We start from the raw sequence: 9658 nt of genomic DNA on the forward strand, positions 1-9658 counted from the left end.
CATTTCAAGTAATCATTGCGAAAATGTCCCACAATATGTTTTTTTTTTTTTCACGGTTTGGCATCATGATTCTATTGAATTTGTCTTCCACCTTCCATCCATTGGAAGTAGAATCTAAATCTATCAAAACTAAAGTTATTGCGTAACTCAGGTACAATTACAATTTGTCAGAATAGTCTGGAGCACATGACCGACCAATTAATCATCAGGATGACGGGTAGTTGCACTTTATTTTCAGTCATTAAGTGTTTTTCTTCCTTCTTTTTAATCCTTACGTTTCGTATCAATTAATGAAATCCAACACGATCGAGATGTAAATTCGATTTCTTGCGTTTTGAATCGATATTATACATATGTAGTTAAACTAAAATACTCAAATAAACTAAATGAGCTCGATCGTGGCTAAGCGGTTAGCATACGACCCCGGTTCGATTCCAGGCGGGAGCTCATGTGGTTCGGATTCCACGTTAATAAGTAGGTCCCGTCTCTTTGCTGCTAAAAGAGACGTTAAACTCAAAAACAATTCAACTCAACTAAAGATTGATTTATAAAACACAAGTACAATACATAACAGTTTTATTTATTATTAAATAACATTTAGATAATTTGTACAAAAAATTTTCTTCTTCTTCTTTTATTGAACTAGTGTTTAGAATATATGAGGTATATACCGGTAAGGATATGGCAAGAATTGTACTGGCAGAAAAGGTGGTGGCACTCGTATCAGTGGCGTCCTGAGAGATATTTTGTAGGTGTTGGCGTAAGAAGTGGCGATTGGAACAACTGGAGGATGAGCAGCGACAACTGGTGGCGGCAAAGGAGGAAACACTGGGCCTACAATAACACCAGAAACACCCACAATTGCCAGCATCAAACTTATCAAAAGCGTTAACTGAAAGAAAAAAAGAACATAATAACTATTTACTTTCAGTTTATACTCTTATTGTTAAAATAAACGCACATTTTATTACCTTGTAACCGTCTGCACAATTAACTTCCGTTTTATTTATTATTATTTTTTCAATGTAAGTTAATTCACCTTGTTTAAAACTTCATGAAGCACGTTAATAAAGTTTCCAGTACATAAATTAAAGAAAAAGTTATAATACCCTTATAGCAATATTTCATGATTGATGCAGGTACAGAGGTTGTTCAGCCTATGTTTGGCCGATTTCGTTCCTTCCCCCTCCCGGGCAGAATGGACTCACCCGACCTGGCTTGTGGCGTCCTGCAGTGTTGTGCAGTGGCTTCCTGGGAACGGAGTTGTTTTTACGCGCGGACGACAATAACGCATAAAACAGGATCATTGTTGTGAGTATTGTGTTAAATTTGTTTCCAAGTGTGTGGGTTTCCGCTCTGTGACCAAAATGCCGCCCAAACTAAGCCGGTTTTGGGAAGGCTATGTTGTGGCTCTATATGACGCCCACTTTAATGTTTCTGTCATTAGAAAACAGTGCAAGAAGAATGGTTGCAACATCAGTTTAAGTGGAATAAAAAATGTTATTAAAATGCTCGAAGCTCCACCATTTGGATCACCAACGAAGTTGCCTAGGAAGCGGGAATGCACCAAGGTCACCTCCACCATGCAGAGGAAACTTCGCAAAATGGCAATGCAAGAAAATCCGCCAACACAAAGGTGTATGGCTAATCGTCTTGACGTGTCTTTGGGGACTGTGAGCCGGACATTACACCATCAAATCAAGCTGGAAAAACTCATGAAAGCTCGCGGCCATCTTCTCACGGATGTCCACCAAAAGGAACAAAAGTGTAACGCCCGGAAGCTGTACGAACGGTATCTGGCAAAACAAAGGTGGATGTACGTCGTAACGCTCGATGAAGCATGAATTTACCTTTCCGACTGCGGCAAACCGAGAGCCATCATGTACCGAGAGAAAGGCGCCAAGAACTTCAGAAGGTGGGTCCGTGTCTGTAAAGAATCCTTCCCAAAACGGTTCATGGTCGTTACTGGCTACTGTTACTGAGGTAAACTGAAGATTCGTAGGATGGCGAAGAACCGTAAAATAAATTCGCAGTATTTTCAGGAGCAGATCATGCGGCCGATCTACGAGCATGAGATTCTAACAATGTACGGAAATGACGCCAATCTGGTGCACATTCACATGAACAAGTCCTCACCACATACCTCACGATCGTCCCTCGCATTCTACAGGGAGATGGAGGAGGCAAGTGGTATACAGATGATACCTTTCAATGAGGTACCTGTTAAATCTCCAGATGCAAGTCGTATGGACTATTGTGGATTTGGATTGCTGAAGCGGGCTTTGAGAAAGCAGCGTGTGACGACTGTGGAAGGACTTTGGAAAGCTGTGCAAAGGGAGTGTGATAAGATTCCCCTCCCAGTTCTTCAGAGAAGCCTATTACAGTGGAAATTACGCTGTCGGGCTATTGTTAGGAACCAAGGGAAACACATCGAGCACTTACGGACCTGGCACCATGGATTCTTCTAAATTTTTAGGTAAGTCGAAATTGGCCAAATGTAGACTGAACAACCTCTGTAATAAGAATGAAGCAATGCGTGTAATTTGGAATGAAATGATACCAGTCATCAAAGAATAATATATAAAATGTCATTATGAGACTAAACATTCTCAGATCTACTCCAAATCTATAGAATGCCTACGGTTAAAAAATAATATATCCTTGAAAAGCCTGTTAAAATCTCAGCAATTGTTGTTTAAGAAAGTAAATACTGATTATGAAACAGCAACTCGTGCTAGTTTCCACGTGGCTCATTCAATAATGAAATTTGGAAAATCATTTTCTGATGGCGAATTAATCAAGGATTGCATGGTTGTAGCAACAGAAGAAATGTGTCCAAAAAAGCTAATTTATTTAAAAAACCTCAGTTTGTCAGCAAAAACACTGTGGCTGGAAGAGTAGACGATACTGCAGAAAATATATTAACTCAATTGTCTGACAAAAGTCTACACTTAGAGCTCTCTTTAGCCCTGGATGGGTCAACAGATGTTGCAAATACTGCTCAGCTGTTACTTTTTATTTGAAGAATGGATAGCAATTATGAAGTGAATGAAGATGAGCTTGATATTCATAATATTTACAGCAGGATCACTGGAGAAGATATTTTTGAAGGAGTTAAAAATGGTATTCAGAAAATCAATCTTCAATGAAAAAAATAAAATAAAATGGCACTACTGATGGTGGCAAAAACATGTGAAAAAAAAGGTGTCGTTGCTCTCGCATCAAAAGTCGTAGAAAATGACGGTTCAAAATAATCAATCGTACATTGCATCATTCATTAACAGTCTTTGTGTGGAAAATGCTTGGATATGGCAGACGTTTCAAAGCCAGTCGTGTCAGCTCTTAATTAAATCAGATGAAACTCGCTCAATCATCGTCAATTTCGCAAATTTATTGAAGAGAGTGGAGAAAATGGCCTATCATATTATACCACAATACGCTGACCTAGCTGCGGAAAAGTTCTAACGTGATTTTTTTGAGTTCCAATAATAATCGAAATTTTCTTCAATGAAAAGAAACATCCTCTGGCTGAGTTACACAGCAATGAATGTTAGTAAGAGGTTAGCATTTTATACACGTTTAACTAAACATCTGAATGACCTTAATTTTTACAAGAAGAAAATCAGCTTCTGCCTGATTTATACATTCACATTAAGTCTTTCAATAAAAAATAGTTTTGTTTCAATCTAATTATTTTTTAAAGTTTCACACATTTTAGTATATGTTAAACATTCAGCCAGCAAACTGACACTCCATTTTCTGTAGATTTTGCAATTGAAGCTTTGTGTGCTTCAAAAATAATGATTCTCGTTTTTCAGATTTTGATTCAAACGACATCAAAATTTTCCAAAATTCTTTTAACACGTAGAAACGGAAATGATTGATTTGCGGTGTAGCGATATTTTTTAAAGAAAAAATATTTTAAATTTATCATTGCTGGAATTTTGTAAGCCTTTCACTCACATAGTTTGATCATTTACATCAATTTCCTCGTGGCATTCTTTGCACTTTCGAAACTACATAAATATCTGTATGAAGGAACATTCTCCAAAATGAAAATACAAAAGATATTTACTAATTTAAGTTAACTGATAAGCATTTGAAGTCTCTCCTGATAATTTGCACTAGTAAACTTGATCCAAAACTGCAAATAATTGTCAGTGGAAACTTATAGTTACATAAATCTCATTAATCATAATTATGATATTTAATTTCATTATATGAGTTACCTATTTATGTCTAGGATAAATCTCAGATATTTAATTACAGTTAAAATGTTCAATTTCTTTATGTACTGTATGTCAGTTATTGTGTTTCTTAATTGTTGTCATAAAAACATTTGATTATTAGTTTGTATAATTTAGTTAGTAAATTATACAATTTAATCAAAATAAACAATGGTGGGCCGCGAGAGACAATATAAAAGAATGTCACAAATTTATATCATTAATATAAATTTCTTTTCAAGTAAATACATACTTATCTTATTTCCTTTCTTTCTACTCTTATTTTTACCTGCGAACTTACAAGACTTTAAACGAAAGCGATAGTCGTCTTATATTGCCTGACAGCTTTACTAGGTGCCTCATTAAGAAAGAAATTGTCTTGTTAAAACAAGAAAATACTTTGTTATTGTGTCATGAGCAGGTGGTTTATATTATAAATTCACCTCAAGAGGCCGCTAGGGCTTTCTGAAGGTCATGTTTTCTGTCTTGTACACAGTGCACCGACAAAAGTTAAGATCGTACATAAAAGTTTATGTGGATATAAATTCCGCATGCAACATTAATGTAATTCAATATCTTATACTCTGCACCTGGAATTACTGGTTTTTGAAATTTATAATGCAACTCAAGTTCTGTACTTTGTGCTTGCCCTCTCATTTGAACCAGCTTCTAGGTAACCCTGTTCCCGACTTTTATTCAATTTTTATCTATCTATATTCATACATATTTAACTTGTATCAAGTCATTACCCACTAAGAACTTCAAATTTTAACATTATTTAGTATAGGAGATAGGAACTCCAGGAAATGGCATATTCTGAGTGTCTGCCTGATATAGGTCTGCACGGGCCGGAATTTTTAGCGCGGGCCCGGTCAGGCCCGTGAATTTAGAATGGGTGGCCCGACCCGAGTCCGAAGTATGTTTTAGCATTTAGGACCGAGCACATGTGATAATCAAATGAGCCCGAAATAAGCCCGAATTACAGAAACTTAATAATTAACGCAAAATTGTATTTTTATTTACAGCATTAAGAGATTTAATTATGCAGTTGTGCTTTAAAAGTTATCCAAGAAGAACGGTGCAATATATATCGTTGTGCAGTATATTTACAAAGTTAGGCCCAAAAAGGTCCGAGAAATATGATTGTATATTTAAAAATTTACGGCCCGAGCCCGGCCTGGGTCCGAAGTGATATATGGTATGTAGGCCCGAGCCCGTGCAGACCTCTACTGCCTGATTTACTAATTTATTATCAAATTCTTTGTATGGTATTTTCTGTAAAGCGCAAATTTGAAATGTGATACAAAGCTAGGTCTTAGGTTTCAAGTAAAGAAAGAAGTAAATTGCTAAAGAAAGAAGAACATTGCTTTTCTTTCCATAAAAGATGCTCCAAGTTTCCTCCTAGATTTATTAAATATCTGCTATAAATACTATTTAGATCTCTGTATCAGCCTAAACCCTAGAGTATTCATATAAATACAATACAATAAATACAATTTAAATATTGATTTGGCCATTATGATATTTTTTAGGAAAGTATTGATATTCTATCATCAAAATAAACGTATAAAAATATAGATAAATTCTCGTTTATTTTCCTGTTTGTTTAGGAATAAGAAGAATAGAAATAAGAAATTATGTCCTTTTTTTTGTAGCCCTAAATTTTAATAATAAGAGTATAACTTCAGTGCTGTACCTGTAGTAGGTCATCTTATTATGATTTTATTTGGGAAATTTTTAATGACGTAGAGTTTCTCCACTAACAACACAGAAGTGTTTCAGTACTTTAAAATAGGAGCTTTTCTTTCCTATCGGCCTATTTGCGCTCTACAATACTAAATGAATATAACTAAATTTTTCCGATGGTCACAGAGAAACTTGTGAAAAAAATGTGCCCTTCACTGAGAATAAAGTGGGTATTTTTAATCAGTAAATTTCACTCAAAACACACTGCAAAAGTCTAATATATTTGATCCTGATTTATTTATTTATTTGTCATCAACACAATAGTCATAGCCCAATTATAGTGTTGGTACATTAGCGGTGGTATAAATTTACAATAATTTTCTTAAAGATATAGTTTATATAACAGATGTTAATTTCTTTGTGTTTGACACATATTTTGTTAGAAGGAAAGCATATTCTCCAAATTGGTGCTTTCAATAATACGTTGGTCCTTGCTTTTTCGTAATAGAGCAGGCCAGCGATATCAGCACGAGCTTTTAAGTGTCGGGACATGAAAATTTAGTGTCGATATCAGATCCGTACAATTAAACTCGTTTTGTACTATTTTATGGAGTAAAATCAGATCTATATCACGTTTCGCCTTTATTAAAGTGGAGAAATATAGAAGTTGTCTATTAATATTAGGTAGTTTTCATAAGATGAATAGATTCCAGTGTCGGTATTGCTGTTAGGATGGGTTCCAAATCAAGCAGCATATTCCAGTTTTGATCGGCATTAAGAATGATACATTTTTGTTAGTATGTTAGTATTGTTAAACTTGGTTCCAGTTCTAATAATGAACCGTAACATCTTAAAAGATTCATTAACTATATTCACTATATGGTTATTAAATGTTAGTTTTGTATCAAATATAACTCCGAGATCTTTGACTGAATTTAATCTATTTGGTAAGATCTTATTATTTGAATAATAAAACTCTATTCGATTTTTGTTCCTAGTAAACAATAAAAGTTACATTTATTTATGTTTACACTAAGTTTATTAAGAGAACGACAATATTTTCCATGTCGTGTTGTAAATGGAAACAGTCATGAATGGTCTTTATCCTACCGTATATTTTGAGGTCATTCGCGAAAAGCAACATGTCGCTTAATGATATATGATCAGAGAGATCGTTAATGAATAAAAGGAACAATAACGGGCCTTGTATACATTTTTTCACCACATATTACGCATACAGAATAGAAAAAAAGAGTATGGAGTTAGTAATCTGAACACAGAGGCTGAAATCTTAATAATCTTTGTTTATATTAGTTTCTGGTCATTTGGATTTCTTTCTGAAGAAACATGATCATTTAACGGACAAGAAATATGGTTACATCTGTGGCACATTTTCTCGACAGTGGTTGAAGAACACTCTACTGTATACATTTGCAAAATCACTATATGTACTTAAAAGTACATTTTATGCATTGTATTTGGTAGAATTGTACTTACCAATTTTGGATACATAGTGCTAGACGAAGGCACTAAACACGAATTCACAGTCATGGAAGAGACGATTGTCTTTTATACGTGGACTTCGTTCTTCTGGTAGGCCAAGGTAAGAACATTTTTTGTGGTTATTGTACTTTGTCAAGTGATGATTTTTTCTTTACTTTTTAGCTCAGAACATACTGAAACTTCCTGTATGTTCAGTGAATGCAAGACAGAGATTATGGAAACGCGTGTGTTGTCACTGTCACACCCAGTTAACATGGACAATTTCCAGTAGTTTTCAAGATACGGTTCATGAAAATACATTTTAAAGTTTTACCACCTTGTTAATTCTGTCCCAGAAAACATTCCTAACCTACATCAACGTACTACCATGTTTAGAAAGATATTATTATTATTATTATTATTATTATTATTATTATTATTATTATTATTATTATTATTATTATTATTATTATTATTATTATTATTATTATTATTATTATTATTATTACGAAGATATGGTTTAGATCAGGGGTGTGCAACTTGGAACAGTGGGCGGGCCAATCACAGAGCACTAAATGGCTTCGCGGGCCTCACTGTAGGTATATCATTTTTACGACAATTTAATAGTATAGTATTAAATGATGGAACATGTTCATCGTAATTTACATCACAATAACACAAAACAACTGCTATACTGGTAACCAAAATATTACTCACTAAAGAGGAGCAGAATAATGTATTTAGAACTTTGTCTGTACATCTAGCAATTCTTATATCGAGGGAAATTTCCTCCAACTACCTGTGCTTGCCAAGTGCATGTCTTCAGGGCGTTACCACGTTTCGCACTGTGTGATCGATGGTAAATTTCCAGTTCACTCTTAAGAGGTTTTGTAAAAAAGAAAAATTATAATAATTATTGTTTTCAATAACTGACCAGCGGACCGGAAGACAGGGTTAAGCGGGCTGCATATAGTCCGTGGGCCGGCTGTTGCACACGGTTGGTTTAGATTTTCCCCATTTAAAAAAATCTCTACTTCTAATACCTACCAGAACGTCATTCTCAATCACTTTGCCCTAATTAAAAGCTGCTCTTTCCACTGTAAGGAAGTCACGAACTAAGAATAAAAGAAGATAATCATTTATTCATAAAATTCATAATATTAATTCTGTGGGTGAAACTGAAAGAAGATTTTTGTAAAATCTTGAACTTTGTATAGGTGTATAACATTGTTTTTTAAAATCATAACGATAGGATTTGTAATCTTTCTCAAATCATTGGAAACAGAAGTAAGGTGCTTGCAAATAGTCAAAAAGCACCTGTGGTGATATAACGTAGTGTTTCTCAATAGATTAAAATAATTAACATTTCGGATAAAATCATGAAAAATTGAAACCAAAGCTTGGGGTTAAATTAGACTTTAAAATACTTCTTTATTTTTCCATCATTAGATAACAATATTTTGACATTAGGGCTTTCCTAAGATTTTGTAAACTTTAAAATACAATGTAATTAGGGATGCGCACGAGTCGAGTCGAGACAGAATTTTCCTCCTTAAAAGTGTCTCTATCCTTGCACTTGTCCCCCAAAGTAGTTAAAACTGGCGTCGTCACTCGCTGTCCCTCTCATTTCGATTATTATAACCACTGAGATTGAGGATATCACTATTGTTTGAGAGTGAATGTGTGTGAGGGTGAGAGCATCAATATTATTTGATGGTGAGTGTAAGTTAGAGTGTGAGCGAGCGAATTTAGAGGGAGTGTGAATGAAGATGAAGGCGTCAATGATATTTGAGTAGGACGGCGAGTGAGTGTGAGTATCAACCAGTCAATTGAGTATATATGTGAGTGAGACTGAAGGTCCAATAATATTTGAGTGTGAGGGCAAGTGAATGTGAGGGAGTTGTTGAGTGAGGATTGTGTGAGGAAGGGTTAGGTCAAATGTCCTTTTTCTGTTTTTAGTTTAACGCTCCACGATTATGAACCGAAGCTAAGGAAGACTGTGATGAAGATAATGAAGAAAATGATAGAATGAAGAAAGTGGGAGGAAACGGTAAAATCCCAAGAAAATCAATGTACACGATTTTTGTCTACCCCAAAGCCCACTTCATTTGAACTAGGATCGGACAGAGACCCCAAAGCAACGTAGATGAGAACTCTTGTCAGTGAACGACTGCGGCTCATCTCTAGTGTTGACACTACTAAATCATAACAATCTCGAATGCTTATCAGTGACAAAATTTTATTATTAGAATCAGGCATGCGTA

General features: G+C 34.9%; 1 long non-coding RNA gene across 1 annotated transcript; it reads right to left on the reverse strand.

Annotated features, from left to right (window-relative positions):
* Nucleotides 1-649: 649 nt before the first annotated feature.
* On the reverse strand, nucleotides 650-7437 carry LOC145681916 (uncharacterized). The gene is made up of 2 exons (XR_014130872.1): nucleotides 7410-7437; nucleotides 650-892 (listed from the first exon to the last, which is right to left on the reverse strand). It is a non-coding gene; the product is annotated as an uncharacterized LOC145681916 (long non-coding RNA).
* Nucleotides 7438-9658: the final 2221 nt, after the last annotated feature.

The sequence above is a fragment of the Thermobia domestica genome, chromosome 3 (genome assembly GCF_964235325.1).
Source record: "Thermobia domestica chromosome 3, izTheDome1.hap1.1, whole genome shotgun sequence".
Lineage (NCBI taxonomy): Eukaryota > Metazoa > Arthropoda > Insecta > Zygentoma > Lepismatidae > Thermobia > Thermobia domestica.